Source organism: Neomonachus schauinslandi, chromosome 5 (assembly GCF_002201575.2).
Source record: "Neomonachus schauinslandi chromosome 5, ASM220157v2, whole genome shotgun sequence".
NCBI lineage: Eukaryota > Metazoa > Chordata > Mammalia > Carnivora > Phocidae > Neomonachus > Neomonachus schauinslandi.
In genome coordinates, this window is record NC_058407.1 from 4,753,933 (window position 1) to 4,777,474 (window position 23,542).

At 43.5% G+C, this 23,542-nt stretch overlaps 1 pseudogene; it reads right to left on the minus strand.

The window, feature by feature from the left end:
• Window positions 1-3,821: 3,821 nt before the first annotated feature.
• Window positions 3,822-14,325, minus strand: LOC110578240 (annotated as a pseudogene).
• Window positions 14,326-23,542: the final 9,217 nt, after the last annotated feature.

Sequence of the window (23,542 nt, forward strand, 5' to 3'; positions counted from 1 at the left end):
GATTTAGCTGGATTCTCTCAACACTGAGCAGTGCCTGACCTATTTTGTCCTAGAGATTCCACTGCATTGGGCACTCCCAACATTTCACATCTTATGTTTTTGTATTTTTCATGTCTCAGGCATCAGTACAAAAGGATTAAAACAAACTGCTGAATTTTCTAGAGCTCTTATTTGTTTTCTCTTGAGGCTTTACAGTCACTGAGAAAACAGTAGCAGTATAAAGTATGTTTAAAAACCTGCTCAAAATACTGTGAATTATATGAAGTAGCATATTGTATCGTTTTTCTGGGAATGAAATTAGCTGACAATTAAATAATGAAAGAAAACATCGGGAGATGTCGCAGCCCAATGGTGGCAGAGGCAAAAATTGTTGTGAGTTCCGAAGCAAGAGATCCCCGTGGGCAGAAGCCATCAAGCGCACGTTCACAGCATTGAGGCTGAGTGGCCACAGTGGATTTTGTGTGAGTGGAAAGGGGGCAGGGCTGGCGATGGAACGGTGAAGTAATTAAGGTGTATGGGTCTTCGAGACGAAGCTGGAGAGACTGCACAAGAGCAGATCCACCATATCTTTGAAGAGACCCAACTTGTTCTTCCATTCCCCTCCACGTCTAAAGGATTCACTGTGTGCAGGTGCTTTTCCAGATGCTGGGAGGATAGTGTCTGGCCTGCCTTTGTGGACTCTTAGGAATAATGTAATGCAAACACGGTATTTGTGAGATTTGTCCTAAACCAGCCCACAGTCTTCCTGCAGCTGGTGACACTGCTCCTCCACGTCCACCTGCTTGCTGCTTTACCCTTGGATCCCTTATCTGCTTTTGTGTCTGGCCCTCTCTTATTCTAGCCTCCTTTCTGCCTGTCTACCCCTTACCTGCCGCCCCTGCCACATACTTTTTCTCCAGGTCTGTGGCTTTAGGGGACTCTTTTGGTCAGGAAGAAGAGAGGGACAGGTGCACATGCATTTAGCAATGTACAAATGCCCATACGCGGTGTAACTGCCATGTGATCTTAGGTTGTGTTACTTGGAGTATAATGTTTGAAACAGCGGAGGTGGTCTCTTCCTACTCTGAGTAGGCTTGGGGAGAGGCAGCATAGAGGGTAGAGGTTAAGAACGCAGGGCTCTGGAGACAGGCTGCCTACAGTTTAATAGCAGCTTTCATTTCATAGTTCTGGCCTCGAGCAGGTATTTAATTTCCATGTCTGTTTCCTCATTTCCAGAATGGGGAATAATTATGGTAATCTGTCTAATGGGGTGGTTGAGCTTACCTTGAAGTTACATGATTGTAGTGCTGAGAGTAGAGCCTGGCGCATGAGCACTCAATAAAAGTTCTTACAAGTGTCAGTTCTGGGAAGCCTCCGAAGAATCGCACGGACACGATGCAGCAGACTTAGAGGATGTGACTGAAAGGGCAAGGGTACAGACCCTGCAATCTCAGTGAAGGCTGAAGGGCTCAAGGAGGCTCAGACAGAGAAGAGAAGAGAAGAGAAAACTCAAGAGGATAGACAGATTTTTTTCACAGATTCGAGGCAAGCCTCATCATGTGTTTATTCTGTCCCAGTCTGTATGACTCCGAAGTGAGGGACTTTGACATGGTCCTGGAGGAAGTGAAGGAGGCAGGGATAGAGTTGAGAGGGTAGAGTTCCATGATCACACCAGAGTCCGAATCCAGTTCTATTCTCACCATGTGTGACCTGCAGCTGTACTCACACCCTTTGAAGCTCAGTTTATTTATCTGTAAAATGGAAATATTTTGATTGAAAGAGGTGACAGGGATGGTTCATGGTGGGGCATGACATGGAGAACAAAGGCAAAAGAAAAAGAATTAAACTTCCTTACAACTTAGAGCTCACTGACAAGTCCTTGAGACAGGCAGAGTGACCTTCCTCTAGGAACTTAGCTGCCTCAATGTTAATACTTTGCTAAGGGCAAAAGGCAACTTTACCTTAACCCAACCTCCCAACCTCCAGGATCCTGTAAGTCTACTTTAACATAAAATTTCCTTTGGAATCTTCCTTTATCTTTATCCCCTCGAAGATACATGTTAGCAATCATCCCCCAAGCATATGACCCACCGATAAACATCTGAAGGGTCTCATGACTAAGGTTTTACTAGGCAGTAGTAAATGACCTTTTCCTAACAACAGTTAGCCCCCCAAGGTCCTGGAAACCTTGCTTCCAAATTCCTTAGAGACTTACACTATCCCTAACCCCCTCCCAACTTGGAAGCAGATGATTAGCCACTCCTCAGGACCCCAGTGCAGCTCCCCCTGCCCACGGGTCCTGTCCTTGTGTGCTTTAATAAAACCGCCTTTTTGCACCAAAGACATCTCAAGAATTTTTTCTTTACTGTTTGCTCCCGAACGCCAACATTTTCACATCAGGGCAGAAGGCTACCACCAGTGTCCCAAGATCTGGCCCTCAACTTGGCAGGTGTAAACTTCTGTTAGTAACTTGCCCATGGATGGTTTTGGTGACAGACTAACATGAATATATCTCTTTCAGTGCTGTAGTAGGTTGAATGGTGGCCCTCAAAAGATGTGCCTGGGTCCTCTTTTCCAAATAGAGTAACATTTACAAGTTCCTGGGATTAAAACTTACTATCTTTGGGTGGCCATTGTTCAACCTACTACGATGGACCCAGGAGACAGAATATGTCCTCCTACTAGGTATTTGTTTCTTTCTCATTTGTGTTTCTATTTCTAATACATCCTGTGGATTAATATTCAAAAATGCAAAAGGAGAGGGGCGCCTGGGTGGCTCAGTCGTTAAGCGTCTGCCTTCGGCTCGGGTCATGATCCCAGGGTCCTGGGATCGAGCCCCACATCGGGCTCCCTGCTGTGCGGGAAGCCTGCTTCTCCCTCTCCCACTCCCGCTGCTTATGTTCATGCTCTCGCTATCTCTGTCTCTGTCAAATAAATAAATAAAATCTTAAAAAAAAAAAAAAAAAATGCAAAAGGAGATAGAGAATAATGTGCTATTTTTTGATCTCAGAAGGGGTTGTGTGGATATTTTTCCTTTCTGATAATTCATTTAGCTGTACCCTTATCATTTGTAAATTTTCTCTGTATATCTAACTTTGATTTAAAATTTTTACTACTGTTATAAAATGTACATTATCACTAAATGAACTTTGATTTTAAAAATCAAATTAGCTGGGTGCCTGGGTGGCTCAGTTGGTTAAGCGACTGCCTTTGGCTCAGGTCATGATCCCGGAGTCCTGGGATGGAGTCCCGCATCAGGCTCCTGGCTCAGGGGGAGCCTGCTTCTCCCTCTGACCCTATTCCCTCTCATGCTGTTTCTCTCTCTCTCTCTCTCTCTCAAATAAATAAATAAAATCTTAAAAAAAAAACAAATTAGCCTATTATTTTTTACAAATAAGGATAGACTTATAAAAAATTTTTTTACCTGCTGAAAACCATACATCTTTCCATCCCTGAATTTTCTCTTATTTCCTCACCTGACTGTGTCCCTCACTTATTTTCTTACTCCAAATTCTGCTTTATCTGTCAAAGCCCATCTCACCATCTCACCTTCTCCTGCCTTTCCTGAGTGTCCCAGTTTTTTTTTTTTTTTTTTTAAAGATTTTTTTTTTTTTTTGAGAGAGAGAGAAAGAGCCTGGGGGGGGGGAGGAGGTAGAGATTAGAGGGAGAGAGAGAATCTCAAGGGGACTCCCCACTGAGCACAGAGCCCAATGCAGGGCTTGGGGATTGATTCCACAACCCCGAGATCATGACCTGAGCGGAAATCAAGGGTCATATGCCCAACCAATTGAGCCACTCAGCCTCCTGCCCCTCGAGTGCCCCAGCTTTTGGTCCGCCCCTGCTCAGAATCCCACAGCACTATCAACACCATACTCCATGGCATCTTTATCTGTGGTGTGTTGGAATTTAAAGTGAGAGTGTGTATGGGGGGTGGGGAGGTAAGAACATATGAATGTAGAGTGTTCCATGTACATTTAAGATCCTAGACCAGTGGTTTCCAACTTGTGGTCTTGTGCTCTCCAGAGGTCTTAAAGATGTGGTAATGGGTTTAATCCATTTAAGACAATCAGGGGCATTGCTGAGGTTGCAAAATGAGTGAGACAGGGTCCCTGTTGGCAGGGATTCAGAATCTAGAGGGGGATGCAGTCACATAACCACAGAATTGCAATACTCTATACTAAGTGCTATGACGGAGACATACTCAGGGCATCTGTGTGTGCAGAAGCACACACTTCAGCACTCCTTACACTCCAGAAAGTCTGTCTCTAGCCACACATGCACACCCCACAACAAGTCTTCATAGGTTAACGTAAATGTCGAATTTCCCTCTTGGTTGAGATGTTATTAACTCAGTATGGTAGTTCTCAATGTGGCCTGCTGCTCAGATCTGACGGACTCACTGTCTTTGATTTTTATAAATGAAGAATTTATAAGTTAGTAAGCATAGGTTGGCAAATGAAATCTTTCAAAACCTGGGAGTCCACTTGGGGGAAAGTGAACAAATGGCATAAAAGGAATCGGTCCTCTAGCAGGCGATGTCCTAAACTCACTTGTGTTCTTCCTGTGCTACTTGTTTGTTCTGGACTGATGTGTCCCCCCCTCCCCCGACCATTCATGTATTGAAATAGTAACCCCCATAATTCAAAATGCGGCCACATTTGGACATAGCATCTTTAAAGAGGTAATTAAATTAAAATGAGGTCATGAGGGTGGGCCCTAATCCAATATGAACACCATCTTTACAAGAAGAGATTTGGTCACAGATGCATATACAGAGGGATGACCACGTGAGGACACAGGGAGAAGGCAGCCATCTGCAAGCTACAGAGAGAGGCCTCAGAGGAAACCAACCTTGCTGACACCTTGATTTCAAATTTCTCGCCTCTAGAGTGAGAAAATAAATTTCTGTTAAGATACCCAGTCTGTAGTATTTTATTCTAACAGTCCTAGTAAATGAATATGTTGATTGATACCTTCTTATATTGAAAGGTAGGTTCTTTGGTCTTGGCACTCAGGGACCTTCACATCTTGTCCCCAGTGCATCTGTTCAGTCTCCTCTCCCAATGCTCCCTGCCATGCCTTCTGCACCCTCTGGCCTCTCTGTTCAACAGCTACATCTGCCTTTTAAAATCTCAGTCCTTGCTGGAGGTTCTTCCTGGATTGCCGTTTCTTCTCCTGATTAGACCTCTTTGAAAACCTTGCTCAGATGTGTGCTTTGTGGAGCCTTTCAGAACTCCCAGGCTGAGTTAGAAGCACTGATCACGTTGTATTCTCATGAGATGCCCCTTCTTACTAGATGATGTGCTCCTGAAGCCTAGGGCTCTGATTCATCTGCCTCTCTCTAGAGACAAACATGGTATAGGAGTCTGCCATAACAAAATGGGTGGGGTAGCTTAAACAACAGACATTTATTTTCTCACTGTTTTAGAGGTGGAAAGTCCCAAATCAAGCTCTAGCAGGGTCCGTTCCTGGCCAGTAGACGGCTGCCTTCTCACTGAGTCCTCATGGCCTTTCCTCTGTGGGTGGTGTGTGCTGATGGAGAGTAATAAAAAAAAAAAACAAACATCAAATAAGATATCAAAGGTAGAAGCACTTTTGGAATGGTGGATTAAGAACCTCCAAAAATCAACTAACCTTCCATAAAAAAAACAGACCAAAGTACATGAAACAAAAAGTGACAGAATTGAAGAGAGAAATAGACAATTCGACAATAATAGTTACAGACTTCAGTATCCCACTGTCAATAATGAACAGAACACCTTGGCAGAAGATCCCCAAGGGAACAGATGACTTAAACAACACTCTAAGCCAGCTTAGCTGGCATCTTTAGACCACTTCACCCAACAACAACAGAATACACATTCTTCTCATAGTGCATGGCACATTGTGCAAGATAGACCATATGTTAGATCATAAAGCCTCCTAAAGTTAAAACAATTGAAATCATACAAAGAATGTTCTCAAACCACAATGGAATGAGATGAAAGATCAATAAAGGAAGGAAATTATGGGGAATTTAAAAATATGGAATTTAAACAGCATACTCATAAATAATGAATAGTCAAAGAAAGTCACCAGAGAAACTAGGAAATACATAGAGATGAAAGAAAATGAAACCAATATACCAGAACTTAAGAAAAGCAGCAAATGCCATGAATAGAACAAAGTTTATATTAGAAAGAAGATCTCAAATCAATGAACAAAACTTCTACTCTAAGAAATAAAAAAAAGTGGGAATAAATGAAATAGAGAAAAGAAATATAATAAAGTCAAGAAAACCAAAAATGGATTTTTTTTAAAAGGTTTTATTTATTTGTCAGAGACAGACAGAGAGAGAGCCTGAACACAAGCAGGGGGAACAGCAGAGGAGAGGGAGAAGCAGAATCCCCGCTGAGCAGGAAGCCCAATGTGGGACTCGATCCCAGGATCCCGGGATCATGACCTGAGCCAAAGGCGGATGCTTAACCGACTGAGCCACCCAGGCGTCCCCCAAAATTGATTTTTTGAAAAGATAAAATTAACAAAATTTCAGCTACACTGACCAAGAAGAAAAGAGAGAACACTCAAACTGTTAAATCAGAAATGAAAGAGGAAACATCACAATGGACTTAAAGCAATAAAAAGGACTCTAAGGAATATTATGAATAAGTATATGCTAAGAAATTATATAACCTACATGAAATGGACAAATGTTTAGGTATATAAATGTTTATAATTGTTCTATCTTGTTTTAAACCTTTTATTAATATATAATGTCCTTCTTTGTTTTTTGTATGCTTTTTTGATTTAAAGTCTATTCTCTCTGATATTAGCAGAGCTATCCTTGCTTTCTTCCGGTTACTATTTGCATGGAATATCTTTTCCCACCCTCTCATTTTCAGTTTATTTGTGTGTTTGGATCTAAAGTGTGTCTCATAGACAGCATATACTTGGAGCATGCATTTTTATTCATTGTGCCAAACTCAGTCTTCTGATATTTATTTATTTAATTTACAGTTGATTACTGATAAGAACTTTGGTCATTTTACTATTTCTTTTCTGTACATCTTATAGCTTTTTTATCCCTCATTTCCATTACTACTTTCTTTTGTGTTTAGTTGATTTTCTTGTAGTGAAATGTTTAAATTCCTTTCTCATTTCCTTTTGTGTATATTCTAGGGCTATTTTTTTTTTTGTGTGGTTACTATGGAGATTACATTTCACATCCTAAAGTTATAACACTCTAATTTGAATTTATACCAGCTTAACTTCAATAACATACAAAAGCTCTGCTTTTTTTTTTTTAAGATTATTTATTTATTTATTTGAAAGAAAGAGTGCGAGTGAGAGAGCAGAAGCGGGGGAGCAGCAGAGGGAGAGGGAGAAGCAGACTCCCCGCTGAGCAGGGAGCCTGATGCGGGGCTTGATCCCAGGACCCTGGGATCATGACCTGAGCCGAAAGCAGCTGCGTAACCGACTGCACCACCCAGGGCCCCAAAAGCTCTCCTTCTTTACAGCTCTGTCCTCACCCCTTTTGGTTGTTGATGTCCCTCAAATTATATCTTTATGCATTGTATGCCCAAACATAATAATTCTTGTAAATGCATTAATCTCTTAAATTATGTAGAAAAAAATTTGGAGTTATAAACCAAAGTTACAATAATCTTTAGCTTTTATTTATTTATTTATTTTAAAGATTTTATTTATTTATTTGACAGAGAGACACAGCGAGAGAGGGAACACAGGGGGAGTGGGAGAGGGAGAAGCAGGCTTTCCCGCGGAGCAGGGATCCCAATGTGGGCCTCGATCCCAGGACCCTGGGATTATGACCTGAGCCGAAGGTAGACACTTAACGACTGAGCCACCCAGGCGCCCCCAATAATAATTAGCTTTTAGACTGATAATTCTTTTAATGTATGTCTCTTAAATCATGGAGAAAACAAAAAAATGCATTTATAAACCATTGCTACAGTACTAGCTTTTAAACAATAGCCCATTATTTACATTTATTGAGATACTTATTTCTCCGTACAGCTTTGAGTTACTGTCTGGTGTCCTTTTACTTCACCTCTCAGGACTCTCTTGAGCATTTCTTGCAGGGCAGGTCTAGTGGTAATGAACTCCATCAAATTTTATTTATCTGGGAATGTCTTACTTTCTCACTTTTGAAGGATATAGGATTCTTGGTTGACAGGGTTATTTTTATTTTCATTTAGCATTTTGAATATATTGGCCCCCTGTCTTATGGCCTCCAAAATTTCTGATAAGAAATCTGCTGATAATCTTATCGAGGATCCCGTGTATATAATTATTTGCTTCTCTCTTATTACTTTTAAGATTTGCTCTTTGTCTTTCACAAGTTTAATTATATTGTGTTGGTATGGGTGTCTTTGAATTCATCTTACTTGGACTTCATTGAGCTTCTTGAATGTTTATATTCATGTCTTTCATCAGGTTTAGGAAGTTTTCAGCCATTATTTCTTAAATATTCTCTCTGTCCCTTTCTCCTATTGTGGGACTCCCACAATATGTATGTTGGGGACCTTGATGGTGTCCTACAGGTCTGTTAGGCTCTGCTCATTTTTTTTTCAATCTCTTTTTCTTTCTATTCCTGAGATTTGATCATTTCCTCTGTCCTAGCTTCAAGTTCAGGGATGCTTTCTTCTGCTTGCTCAAATCTCTTTGAATCTTTGTAGTGAATTTTCCATTTCATAGATTTTTTTTTAAGATTTTATTTTTAAGTGATCTCTACACCAAACATGGGGCTGAAGCTCACAACTCCAAGATCAACAGTTGAATGCTCCACTGACTGAGGCAGCCAGGTGCCCCATGAATTTTCCACTTCAGTTATCATACTTTTCAGTTCCAGAATTTCTTTTTTGTTTCTTTTTAGGGTTACTGTTCCTTTATTCATATTTCCATTTTGTTCCTACATCATTTTCTTGACTTTCTTTACATCTTCCTTCAGTTCTTTGAACAGCTTAAAGACTGTTGTTTTAAAGTCTTTGTCTAGTAGATCTACTGTCTGGTCTTTTTCAGGGATAGTTTCTGTTTTGTTTTTTCCCTTTGAATGGGCCATACTTTCTTGCTTCTTTGCATGCCTTGTGGTTTTTGTGTTTTTGAAAACTGGACATTTGAATCTAATAATGTGGTAATGCTGGAAATCAAATTTTCCCTCTTTCCCAGCGTTTGTGGTGTTTTTTGTTATCATTATTTTTTTAATTGTAGGTTGTCTCAGTGCTGAAGATCAACCTGAGGTGTAAACTTAAGGTCTTCTTGGGTCTTTTCCAAGCCTTTCGCTGGGCATGCATGGATCACTTGCTAGTTTTTCCCTTATATGCAAGTGTTTTTGAATGTCCTGGTCTTTAATGTCTGCCTCCCAATAGGGGAGAAAAGAATACAATAAAGGTGGGGGAGGAGAAAGGGGCATTGGCCCTTTAGATCCCCAGAAGTCACTTCAGCCTGAGGGGGAGGGGCTTGCAACAATGGAGGGAGGGGCAACAGCAGTGGTTGCTCACTTCTGTCTGCACCTCTGATCAGAAGCAGCAGTCAAGCGCTGTGAATTGTGCAAGACTGTTGAATCTCAGATCTGTACCTCTGAAACAAATAATGCAATATATGTTAAGAAAAAAAAGAAGAAGAAGAAGAAGGTAGTGGGAGGGGAAGAATGAAGCGGGGGAAATCGGAGGGGTAGACGAACCATGAGAGACGATGGACTCTGAAAAACAAACTGAGGGCTCTAGAGGGGAGGGGGGTGGGAGGATGGGTTAGCCTGGTGGTGGGTATTGAGGAGGGCACGTTCTGCATGGAGCACTGGGTGTTATGCACAAACAATGAATCATGGAACACTACATCTAAAACTAATGATGTAATGTATGGGGATTAACATAAGAATAAAAAAAAGAAGCAGCAGTCAGTGACCAGAGCTCTGATCACCAGTATTTGGATTTGGAAAATAGGGTCCTTTTTGCCTTCCCTAGCTCTCACCAGCTGTGTGCAAGCTGCTGCAGGAACCAACTATCTCAAGCCTCATTTATTAAATCTTTTTCTTTTTGTAATACCAGCTTGCTATGTATTGTGTTTCATATACGCACGAGTCTGTTTCAGCTCTCTCTATTCTGATTCACAATGTTATCTCATACCAGTAACTTAGTTATAACGACTCCATAGTAAGTCTTGATAACTAGCAAAGTAAGTCTCCCTGCATTATTCAAAGCATTCTTGGTTATACTTTGCCCTTTGCACTTACACATACATTTTGGAATCAGTTTACAAGTTCTTCAAAAAGCCCTATTGAGATTTTTGTGTGAGATTGCATTTAATATTAACATTTAATATTAGTTTGAGGAGAAGTCCCATCTCTAAAATATCAGGTTTCCTCATCCATTTGTTGCTCAAAAAGTTTTATGATTTTACACATTTCTTGTTTGATTTGCTCCTAGATACCTTAAATACTTTGTAACTATTATAAAATGGTACCTCTTTAGAAATTAGTTTCCAGCTATTTGTTGTGGGCATATAGACAATTAACTTTTGGATAATAATCTTATATCCTGCAATCTTATTGAACTCTCTTCTAGCAATGGCTTGTGCTTGATCCTCTTTGATTTTCAATTTGGGAGCCTCTGCAGATAATGACTGTTTTGTTTCTTCATTTCCAGCATTCTGTGTGTGTGTCTGTGTGTGTGTGTGTGTGTGAGTGAATGTTAGTGTTTTGTCTTTAACAGCAATGGTCAAGATGGGGTGGAGTAGAACAGTGGAGGGGAAGTGTAAAAATATTATTACTCAGTCCTAAGTTACAGTTTCTGAGTTCTTCTTTGACTCATGAATTATTTTGAAATTAATTTTCAAAAATTGTAACTGTATAGACATTTTTTTGCTTAGTTTTTGTTACTGATTTCTATTTTTATGGTAATGAGTTCAGGAATTTGTCTTTATTATATTGATTCTTTTGTATTTGTTGAGTCTTCCATTATAGCTTAGTATATGATCAGTCTTCATAAATGTTCAAGATGTCCTTGGAAAGATGGTGTATTCTCCCACTTTGTGGATTTGTCAATCTCCTTATAATTCTGTCAGTTGGGGGTTTATATGTTTTGAGATTATGTTGTTAGGTTCAAAACAGGTTCAGAAATTTTGTACCTTTGTGAGAAAATGTTCCTTTTATCATTGCCTCTTACCTCTAATGATACTTTCTTTTAGTTTTTTCTGATATTAAAATAACTGCACCAGCTTTCTTTTGGATAATATTTGCCTAGTAAACCATTTTCCCTTCCCTCTAGTCTCAATCTGAAAGATGCTTCAGCTTTGATATGTTTCTTATAAATATCATATAGGTGCATTTTTCTTTTTCTTTTTTAAGATTTTATTTATTTGAGAGAGAGAGAGAAGGAGAGACAGTGAGAGATTACAAGCAGGGAGGAGAGGGAGAAGCGGGCTCCCCATTGAGCAAGGAGCCCGATGTAGGGCCCGATCCCAGGACCCTGGGATCATGACCTGAGCTGAAAGCAGACGCTTAACAGACTGAGCCACCCAGGTGCCCCCAGATGCATTTTTCTTATTTCTGCCTCGTCTGTAATCTTGTCTTCCAGTGGTAACTTTACTCCGTGTGCAGTTATAGTGACTGTAGATATGTGTTCATTTCTGCCACCTACTTTTGTACTTTCTGGTTTTTATGTTTTTTATTTATTTGATTTTAAAAATCTCCTTTTTTAAAAAAAGACTTTATTTATTTGAGAGAGCAAGAGACAACACAATCGGTGGGGAGGTGCAGAGGCAAGAGGGAGAAGCGGACTCCCTGCCAAGCAGAGAACCCAATATGGGACTCGATCCCAGGAGCCCGGGATCATGACCTGAGCTGAAAGCAGATGCTTAACTGACTGAGCCACCCAGGCACCCAAAAAACTCTTCTTATCTTTGGTTGGATTGATTGAGTTTTCATCCCTTCCTCCACTTCCCACCGCACATTAAAGGTGTGCGGTTTTGTTCTCTTTCCATACTTAACGTTCATTTTGACTTATCTGAAATTAACTACTATCTGTTCTTTAGTCTTGAATAATACCAAAACCTTAAAATGCTTTAATCCAAACACCCCTCCTATCTTTATTCCATTGTTGTCCTTTATTTTACTTCCATCTCATTTTTGTAGTCTTTAAATCACTTCCTAGTGCTCTTGTTTTGTTTTGTTTTTAGAGAGAGAGCGTGAGCACAAGCAGGGCGAGGGGCAGAAGGAGAAGGAGAGAGTCTTAAGCAGGCTCCACGCTCAGCACAGAGCCTGACATGGGGCTCAACCTCATGACCCCGAGACCATGACCTGAGCCGAAATCAAGAGTCTGATGCCCAAGCAACCAAGCCACCCAGGCACCCCTATGTGCTATTGTTTTTAAATAGTGCTGATTTAGATTTGCCACATAGTTACCAATTACTTTGCCCAACAGTTTTTCTTACATTTCTCCCTTCCAAATGTTTTCTTTCTGAAATAAATCCTGTAGTATTTCTTTCAGTGAAAATCTTTATAGCGGTATTTTTTTAGTCTCTTAAGAAAAAAAAGAACATAAAACCGTCTTCTCTTCATCGTTATATTGACATTTAGCTGGAAAGGGAATTCTAGATGGACCTTTATTTTCTCTCAGCAGAAAAATCCAGTTGTAAACTTTATCATAGAGACTATGCTGTGCCACAGCCAGTTAGTTAGTAGAGGATCTGAGCTCGAATCCAGGCCCATGTGGCACCAGGGCCTTGTTCTTAGCCAAATCCTTTGTATTTGGAGTCACCAAATGCCAAATCATTTGAACAATAAAACTCTATCTACATCATGACAACACACAGGCAAATTTTAAAATATCTGATCCAGCTCAGCAACTGCTTTTAGGCACTTCCCATATGCTAAGCAATGTGGTGGTGTGAAAGGATGTGGTTCTTCAGTGGAGAGAAGTCCATCCCATTAGGGAAGCAGGAGGTATTCAGTAGCGTTTATTCTGTTGTGCTCTAGCATCCTGGCCAGTGTTCGGGGCCTCCTGATACTTGGAAGTAGAAAACACATAAGGCTGTCTCTCTTTTCTTATCCCTGTTGGAAACTCTTGATAGTGAGTGAAGCAAAGATGTCAGTATTCATGGTAGAGAAGAGGTTGTACAAGCCAAGACTGCCTTCATGTTGATAAAAAACACCTTATTCGACTTGTAATCATAAACACTGCTATAGTAAAAGATGTACACTTTCTCTCCTTTTTGTCTCCTTGCTTGCATGATCAGCATCAGTTAAAATGAAGTAGCTCCTTAGATAGTCAAGGAGAAAAGAGAGAGAGAAAACCAACACACCACAGCCTAGACAACTCCATCCAGCACCGCTGGGCTGAGATCAAGGTTTGGTGTCCCCCCACCAACCCCGCCAATTACCTTAGCCCCCATCCCGACCCCAGCTTTGCTGGAGTGAGGGTTCACCCCCAACCTTAAAAAGGTAGAGAGGGCTACTTCTCCCTTTCCATCATCACAAACAGTGCTGACTAACACGGCAGTGTGTCCTTGCTGACTGATACCTGATCCAGGCCTCAGCTTTTCAAACTGCAGCTCATCAAACTGAGATACACCCCTGCTGGATCTGCTCTCTGGTGCCTCTCTCTAATCGTCTTCTCTTTAAAGGGAAAAAAAATGTTCTGCCTCCAGAATTACCATTGAGGGGTTTTGCTTGTTCTAGAAGCTGACTTGACGCTCCCTTCTCAGGCATGCTCCGTGTGGCCTGATGGACACAGCGCACATACTGGTTGGCCAATGCGGAGCCGCTGAGCGTCTGTCTGCTGGGTGTTCTGGCAGTAACACTGGAGAACCTGGGCCTGCAGATCAGCCCAGACAGGATGAAACTCACACCGGTTCAACCTTGCTTCCGCTTCCCCAGCAGCTTTCCGATATTGTTCAGTAGTGACTTTGTGGAATTCCGAGCTGCTCTCTGTAGAATGCATCCTGCTTCTTTATCGCTCCAGCTTTCTCTTCCAGCTGCTTAGCGGGTGCTTTGCCTTGGCTCATGCCTCTTCCCTTGATCCCCTCTCTGTCGAGGAATAGTTCTGGTTAACTGCTCATTGGCACAGCGCTCCCTCGGTCCAGCTCTTTGCCTTGCCTTCAGTCGTTTCTGAATTTCAGGATCTTTCCTGACTTGCTCCAATGGCAGCCCTTCAGCTACTCTTCTTTTCACTTCTTTGTCAGAAACTGAGGCACCAGAAGCACCAGAATACTGCTGAGACTTCGAACCGGATGGGGAGCTGTCCCTCATACAATCAATCACATTTTCCAAAAACCGGATGCCCTTCACCATGGTGATGTTCTCATTCTCATCTGCCTCAAAGGTGACCCGCGGGTGCTGGCAGTCCCACCCATGGCTCCTGCTTCTGTCCCCGCAGAGACCTAGCTTGCACCCATGAGCACTTCAGGCCCCCTGTGCACACACACGCACACGCACCTGGAAGCGCCCGGACTCTTCCCTTGTACAGCGGGAGCGAGGCCACGACCCCCCATGAGCCATCGGTGTCCTTGTATATTGATTGCCCTTAGTATTACATATGCGGACTGGGTGGGGAGCATCCAGAACACAAGCCAGAGACAAGGGTCTGCACATATCTTCATAGTTTATTTTGAAAGTGAGTGATTCCAGAGACGGGGAGAGTGCAGCAGGAAAGGAGGAGAGCCAATACAAGTGTGTACTCTCAAGTTAATCACTGGGTCTCTGTGTTACTCAGTTGTTCTCCAGAGAAGCAAGCAGAATGAAGAGATTGATTTTAAATAATTGGCTTATGATTATGGAAGCTAGGAAGTCCAAAATCTGTGTGGGCTGTCAGGCTCGAGACTCGGGAGAGCTGATGGTACAGATGAAGTCCAAAGACAGTCTGCTGGAGAATTCCTTCTTGCTCCAGGAGGTCAGTCTTTGTTCTGTGCGGACCTTCAACTGATTGGATGAGGCCCACCCACATTATGGACGACATTCTTCTTTACTTAAAGTTCACTGTTTTAATGTTAATCTCATCCAAAATACCCTCCAAGTTGACACGTAAAACTAACCATCACAGGCTCGACCCCCTGGTACCTCCCAGCAGCGTGTAGAGTGGACCTCAGATAGTACAACTCTGGACAGAGGGAGCACTCGCTTGCTGGTGCTCCACATCCTGTGGCCCAGACTTGTCCTATGGGATGTGAACTCTCATTTCCTGGTTGAGGATGCATGAATGCCAGGCAGGTTCTCAGCTTCTCCACCTTCTGCTAGAGACTTTTAGACTTACTGTTTTTCCCACTCATAGGAAAAAGCATTTACCTTTTCGTCACCCCCCAGGAATCATCACTGTCTTCTCTATGTCTTAATGCCCATTCTCTGTCCATGGCTGTCACCGTGTCCTGCAGGCCTTTTGACCACACTGTCCCGCGATCCCTGTTGAATTCCCCACCTGCCACGAAGCCTCTGCGGGCAAGGACCTGCCCTGTTGTTCCTGTTTCCTCGGTTCCTTGGTTCTTATTAATAGCTTAATAAGTGTGGCTGGAACAGATGGAACAGGTTTTTCTTTTTGACTCTACCAGTGTTTTATCACCACTGGGGTCGTTCTCACTGGGCATTTAAGACTCTGTGGTTGTGCCTTGGCCCAGCCCCGTAACCCCTGTGGCCCCATTTTCTCACACATGACATGAGAGAAATGTTATTACTCAAAGGCTTGTCGCTGGATGGAATGAAGCATTAGGTGCAAAAGCACTTATTACCTGTAAAGCAAAGCACAGGCTCAGGCTGCCAAGGGCGCCATATGGTCCCTAAAATCTGTTCTCCGCATCCTCTGCAGGAATCAACATGCCATGGGGTTTGTTGACACTTCCCATCTCCTTTGTTGCTGGTGGCCACATGCTGGGACGTGTGCAGACACTAGTACAACTTCTAGATTGTTCCTGACATAGAAGATGAGCCCTGGCCCTGGAATGGGGCTCCTTGCCCTTCCTGAAAGCTGCAGTGTGAGTGTGCTCACCACCTACCTTTTACCCTAGGAGGAAGACCACGCGCTTGGGGTCAGCACTGCAATGAGCTGGAAAGGGGCTGGGTCACAATCCTGGACCTTGGGACTGTTAGGTGCCCACGAAATAAGTAAGCCACCGTATTTTAGAGTCTGTTTCAGCAGCCGGGACTTTGTGCTGTTATTATAAGTACAGTGTCAGCAGGAGCCTCAGCTATCCAATGCCTCCCTACCTATGACACTAAACTCATGTTGGAGAAGAATCCTGTGGCCTTTTTTCTTAATGAGGACATTAAGTTGGAGGGCCAGGAGAAATTGAGGTCTGTATTATACCAGGTAGGTGGACTGAATTTGTTTTAACCACATTCATGTGAATAATTCCAGACAAAAGCACTGATTTCATATCAAACCATGTGCTTTGTGAAGCCTTGGGCAGAGGAGATGGAGCCGATATAATGAAATTTTTGCTTTCCTTACTGGGGCCTTGGCCAGATCTTTCTGTGACACAGCATTTATTAACCAGAGTCTACCTATAAGTTGGAGCTGAAGAAATTTTCCCTGAGAGGAAAAGGCCCAGTGCTCTTAGTTGGACCGAGCTAAGCTCAATTCCAGTGTTGTTATTGCTTAGCAGTGAAATTACTTCATCTTCCTGAGTCCCTGATTATTATTATTATTATTATTATTATTTTATTGTTTTCTGTCTGTTAAATGAAGACACTGCTGTCTACCTCCCAAGTATTCCCAGGTCACCTGTCACTGAGATCAAAGGGTCTAGCGTATGCCTGGGCATTTCGTACACTTCACAGATACTAATTTCTGTTTTTCATCTTCCTTGCTCAGAAAAAAATTGGGGAAGCCTTTATTGAAAAATTTTTCTTGGGCGTCTGGGTGGCTCAGTTGGTTAAGCAACTGCCTTCGGCTCAGGTCATGATCCTGGAGTCCTGGGATCGAGTCCTGCATCAGGCTCCCTGCTCAGCAGGGAATCTCCTGCTCCCTCTGACCCTCGCCGCTCTCATGCTCTCTCTATCTCATTCTCTCTCTCAAATAAATAAAATCTTCAAAAAGAAAATTTTTTTTTCTTAAATTGCCTTATAATCCCACTTTCTCAGAGAGTACTTGAGGCTCTCTTTCAAAGGGATGTAATTTCTAAATAAAGGTTACAAAATGCTTTTGCAGTCCTTTTAGGACACGTTATTTCTGATCCTGAGATGTGTGTGTCAGGAGGATGGGGGTAGATTTAATTCATTACGAAAGAGGTGCTAAAAGATGCACCGTCTGGGAGAACTGGGCACTGGAAGGGAGATCTGGGCCCCTGGGGCAGTTCCAGAGTCAGATGTCTCTCCCATGGAATCTCTTTCCCACCTCTTCTCGTCGTCACCTGCATGCCCAGCTCCCATCCGACAGTAACGGAGAGTACAGTTCCTTCCTGTCTGCTTTGCACAGTGCAGGCACGTTGCAGGCTGACAGCAGCAAACTCTGAGAACCACCTGTTGTGCACGGGGACTGCTGCCTTCGCTCATTTAGCACCTGACTTGGGTGTCCTCCAGTCCTTGCCAACCCCCCCCCCCGCCCAACAAGTCTCGTATAAGCATTGCTTGAACCCAGGGAACTAATTCCTTCAAATCTGGCCTGGTACCTGGCATCTGATCAATCAGCATTCGATGTATTTGACCCCAGTCTCGTGACCTGGGTCAATTCATTTTATGTCCCCAGACTTCCTTCCATTGCCTTCTCTGCCACGGGAGGGACTTTGAATGAGACACTCTCTCCAAGGTGCCTTTCAGCTCTAAAGTTTTCATACTCAATATGTGATGTCACTTTCCAGTAGCTTCTACTCTCCAGCTACTCATTCCATCCCCCCATCCCAGCCCAAAGACAACTAGCAGCATGGCCTAGGGTTTGGGGATACAGATCTAGTCTTTTTTGTTTGTTTTTAAAGATTTTATTTATTTATTTGATAGAGCACAAGTAGACAGAGCGACAGGCAGAGGGAGAGGGAGAAGCAGGCTCCCCACTGAGCAAGGAGCCTGATGTGGGGCTCGATCCCAGGACCCTAGGATCATTACCTGAGCCGAAGGCAGACGCTTAACCCACTGAGCCACCCAGGTGCCCCGATATAGATCTAGTCTTACCAGAAACTGAGATTACTCCCATTTCTTTCCTTTCTTTTACATCCAAGACTATAATCATGATTCTTAGCATTTGACTCCTCCTTGATGTACTGGAGGTCCCCAAGACTACTCTCAGGGTCAAAATTTGCTTGAAGGAGTCATAGAACTCAAAAAAGCGCCTATGCTCATGGTCACAGTTTGTTACCATGAAAGGATACAGATTAAAATTGGCAAAGGTGGAGTGCCTGGGTGGCTCGGTTGGGCGGCCAACTCTTGATTTCCGCCCAGGTCATGACCTTGGGGTCCAGGGATCCAGCCCCATGTTGGGCTCTGCACTCAGTAGGGAGTCAGCTTAAGGATTCTCTTCTCTCCCTCTCCCACTGCCCCTCACGCACTCTCTAAAATAAATAAATCTTAAAAAAAAACAAAATTAGTAAAGGTAATAGGTGTAGCAGACGGTCCAGAGAGACCAGGCGGGGAGCTTCCAATTGTCCTCTCCCAGTGGGGTCCTGTGGACAGTGCCTCATTCCCCCAGCAAGGATGGTGGAGGGAAGTGGGTGGATTTGATAGACATTTAATCTGATTTGAGGAGGTAGAATTGGTAGAATGTGAGGGTTGCAGAACAGGAAAGTTAAGGATGACCCCCAGTTTTCTGCTTATGTTAAAGGGAACATCGGAGGTGGCTTGAGTCTGGGGAGGGGATGGAGACAGTGAGTTCAGTTTTGAATATACTGGTGTGAGGTCCCTGTGGTACATCCATGTGGGTCTGCAGTTCAAAGAGGAGGTTGGAACTAGGAGTCATAGGTGTCCAAGGAGTAAATGAAGCCCCGGAGGGGATGAATTGCCTAGGGGTGGAATTCAGGGAGAGAAGGCACATTCTTGAGAAGCTCCAATGGCACTAAGAATCCTTGGTAAGCCAGCCAGGGAGGCTGAGGACCGCCAACCTGGGATGCAGGCAGAAAGCTAGGAGAAGGTGTCTAGTGTTCTAAGAAGGGTCGTAGTTAGGGATCTTGAATGTGCAGAAGGATTACCTTAGGTGAAAATTATACAACATCAGTTGGATCTAGCAAAATAATTGGTGCCGGGTGACACTAAAAAAACAAAACAAAACAAAAAACATTTTGGAAAAGGTAAGGTTGGCTGTAGCGCTTTGCAATGGATTGAGAGATGAGGAGTAGAGAAGCTGCCGAAAGCTAGAGCTAGTGTAGACAACTTTACAGAGGTTTGGCCGAGAACAGATGGGTAGAGATTGGGAAACAGTTGGAGGGCAGCGCCATGCAGGAGTGGGGTTTTGTTTTGTTTTTCTTTGTTCTTAAAAGCAGAGGAGCCCTGAGCATCAGGGAAGAATCTAAGGAGAGGCTGAAGATAAAGAAGGGAGAGTGTGAATAGAATGCAGTTCTTGAGAAGGTGGGGGCTGGACCCCAGGGCACCAGGGGATGCTTACCCCAGGAGAGCAGGAGGGAGGGGGAAGGATGCTCGCAGGTGCAGGAAGAATAAGTAGTACCACTCCCTTCCTCAGTGCCATGGGAGGGAGCCACGGGAGCCACTTTCTGTTACTTCAACACCCCAAACTCTTGCTGACGGCTGACTTGTGCCAGACGCTGTACTATGAGCTGTGATGCAAGTGGGAGTGGATCTCAGGCTCTCGTGGAGTCAGAGAGGAGTCGGGAGACAAACCACCACGACCAGAGCTAACCTTTGTGGAGCACGGACTCGGGGTCAGGCAGTCGTAGCATTTCATCCCCACAGGAACCCCAGGGAGTGGGCAGCTGTGTGCTTCTATTTTAACCGATGGGGGGATGGAGGTGCAGAGACATTGAATTACTGTCCGAGGCTAAAAGAAACGGTGGGTCTGGAATGCAAGCCCAGGAAAATCATTCTGCAGGCGATGCTCCCCATGTCAACATCATGCGTGAGCTCCAGCTCGTAAACCATGTCTCGGGAAAATGACTGGCCAAGTCACCACTTTTCTGGGGCAATCCTGGTTTAGTGTCATCCTCATTTTTTCAACGAGGGCGGTTCACTCGCTTTCCTCCTGGCATCCCTTCTGCTGGCATGCTCCTGCTTACCCTTTATAATCCAGCCTGTTAACCCTCTGCCTCCGCTGCAAAGCTGGTCTCTCTGTTTTAATCCTTCTTGGTTTTTAGTTATAGTTATTTTCTGCATCCCAAACTGGGCCACAAAGGATTTGTTTTAATTTAGGAATCTGTGTGGGATATCTTAACAAAAGGCTCATAGAGAAGATGGTATGGGATTTTAATCTTCAGCCTGAACTTCTCCCCTAAACTCCAGTGTGTGCACAGCATCGGTATTTGGATGCCAAACAGGTGTCTCAAACTTCCAAGTTCAAAGCCCCAGAGCCTGATATCCACCGTTGACTTGACCCCCTTTGTCTGCTGCCCGCTGCAGCCCTCCACTCTCAGTTAATGGTATCTCTGTAGTGCCCTAGGTATCTCCATAATGGTAACACTACTCAGCTGATTACTGCCTCATATTTTATGGAGAACACAGATACAATTAAATGAAGACTACTTCATCCCCCCCCCACACAAAGCTGCAAGTCTCTCAGCATCCTTTGCCATGGTTGACCACTCTGTCCTTGAAATACTTAATCCTGGGGGCACCTGGCTGGCTCAGTTTGGAAAAGCATGTGACTCTTGATCTCACATGAGTTTGAGCCCCATGTTGGGTGTAAAGATTACTTAAATAGATGAAACTTAAAAAAAAAAAAAAGGAATACGTCCATAGTCTACTGTGATACCCAGGGAATTTGTCTTGATTGCCATCTGCCTCGGAGTCTGCCCCTTCTCAACTTCGACCAGATCTCCAAGTGTTGGCGTTCTCCAAGGCTCTCTAGTCTGCTCTTTCCTCTTTTCCTGTCTACACTGTCCAGGGCTTCTCATGTATTCTTGAAACTCCAACTTTGACTTGAAATGCATCTTCTGTCCTGACCTTTCTCATGAACTCCAGACTCTTATGTCCAATGAACGCATCTCAAATGAAATTCCACCCAAACCCAGCCATTGATCCCCAGCATCCCATCTCTCTGGATGACACCACCATGAGCTTAGATCATCTCTGATTCTTCCCTTTCTCTCAGACCCCACATTTAAACAGAAGGGTTCTGGTTGACTCTACCTCCAAAACACAGCCTGCTGTATCCAACCACTTCTTTCCATCACCTCTGCTTAAAGATTCCTTGACTTGCTTCCCCTCCCACCTATTGTCTCTGAATGTGTAACTCTTGTGCTTTTTTGGTGCACTGATGAACTTTTTCTCTTCCTTTCTTTCCTTTTTAAACAGAAGTCAATTGAGAGGGAATGTTTGTGCATTACCTTAAAGAAAAAAAAATACCCCAATACAGATACCGTTATCTTTTTGTCAGGAAACAGAGTGCCTGGACACGGCTGCCATGTCCGGGTTGTGCACTGCACAACTCTAAGGGAGCAAACTGGCCTGGTGGTTCAATAGTGCTGTATCTGCAACTGGACTTACACATTCTTTTTTAAATTGATTTTTTAAATTGCGTTAAAATGTATATAGCATAAAATTGATCATTTTGTCCATTTCCAGAACTTTTTCATCACCCCAAACACAAACTCTTTACCATTAAACAGTAACTTCCCATTTCTCCTCTCCCTGGCCCCTGGTAACCTCTACTAAGTACCTACCTAAGTGGAATCATACAATATTTGTTCTTTCGTGTCTTCTTTATTTCTGTGCATTCTTTTATACTTTCTCATTTGAGAAAGTTAAAATTTTTAGGGGCACCTGAGTGGCTCAGTCGGTTAAGTGTCTGACTCTTGATTTCAGCTCAGGTCATGATCTCAGGATCATAATATTGAGGCCCATGTGGGGCTCTGTGCTCAGCATAGAATCTGCTTGAGATTCTCTTTCTCCCCTTGCCCCTCCCCCCCCATGCTTGCATGCGCGTGCTCTCTCTCAAAAAAAGTTAAAATTTAAAAAAATTAAGTAACACACAGTATAATATTATACCTCTGAACAAATTTAGTTCAAGATGCTTTTGAAACTAGTTTATCTTTTCTTGAATCACTTGTGGGTTACTTCGTTGTAAAACATAGTTTGTCTCATAAGGTCTCAATGTTACATTGTTTAAAAAGAAAACATTTTATCATGACAAAGATTCTTTTAGTCAGCCTCCTGAAACTTCTCCTAAGCCCACCTGTTTGTGCACTTTTTTGTAAAGCCTGGTTTTAAGTAAGTACCCTGCTAAGTCGGTTTAACCGGAGTCCCCCACCCTCCACATCTGATCACCCTCGATATCTGCTCAGGTTCCTCATCCTCTACCACCCCCCAGGGGAGGTCTGGTCACCCTCACCTGTCTTTAGCAAAGAACTCTGTCAGGTTGGTTTAGCTCAACACCTCCCCCCCTGACCACCACTGTCTCTGCCACCCCTCATATTCCCTCTCCGTAATTTTCCATCCACTGACCCCCACCCGCTCCCTGGCTAGAAACCCCCACCTGCCCATGCCGTATTCCAAGCTGAGCCCAGGCTCTCTCCGGCATGGCAAAATCTCATAGCAGTGGACCCCACTCATGAATACAGTGTGCCTTACTATCTTTAACAATTGTTACTGAATATTTGTTTCTTTAACAATCTTTGCAAGTTGAATGTATGGCAGTCTTCAATATAGAAAGAAATGTATTTGACTCTCATAAGCCATTTTTCTTTCCTTTGTGACCAGAGCAGGCATTTAGATTTTATTGCAAAATGTTTTCCCCATTCACACCACCACCAAATTTCCCTCCTTTTTTCTTTATTTTCCATTGCTTTCCCATCTAAGCCAATCAGAGCTCACAATTGCTGCCAGGAAAATCCAATCACCTCTCCCTCCTTTAAAGCCAGACCCTGTCAGCTGAGTGTTGGTCCACAGGTCAGCCACAGGCTGCAGGAGGGCAAAAAGCACCAGGAATGGAAGGTGGGAAAGTCATCCATCATGGGCTTCTTGAATCTCACATGAAGAGCCCTGAGGAGTCTGTTCCTGAGCATCCCTCTCCCTGCCCCACACTGCAGCCCCTGCTCCTTCCACTGAAGACTGAAGACAGCCAAGCTCCCGACTTTGCTGTCTTCTAGATAAAGGAAAGAATAGCCTCACACACCTCCTCTACAGGGTTCTGGGAAATTATTAACCAGCCCTCATTTTAAATTCAGCTTGGACTTGGGGCACCTGGGTGGCTCAGTCGGTTAAGCATCTGACTCTTGGTTTCGGCTTGGGTCATGATCTCAGGGTCATGGGATCAAGCTCTGAGTTGGGCTCTGTGCTCAGCAGGGAGTCTGCTTGTCCCTCTGCCCCTTCCCCCACTCGTGCTCTCTCTCACTCAAATAAAAAATAAATAAATGAAATTAGCTCGGACTCAGGTTGGCTGTTGTGGGATTCTCCCCTCCCTCTTAACCTGCCTAAAATCCCTCCTGCTGGGAGGAATCAGTCACATGGTGACAGAATCGGTCACATGGTCTTGAGGAGGAGGAGGATGAT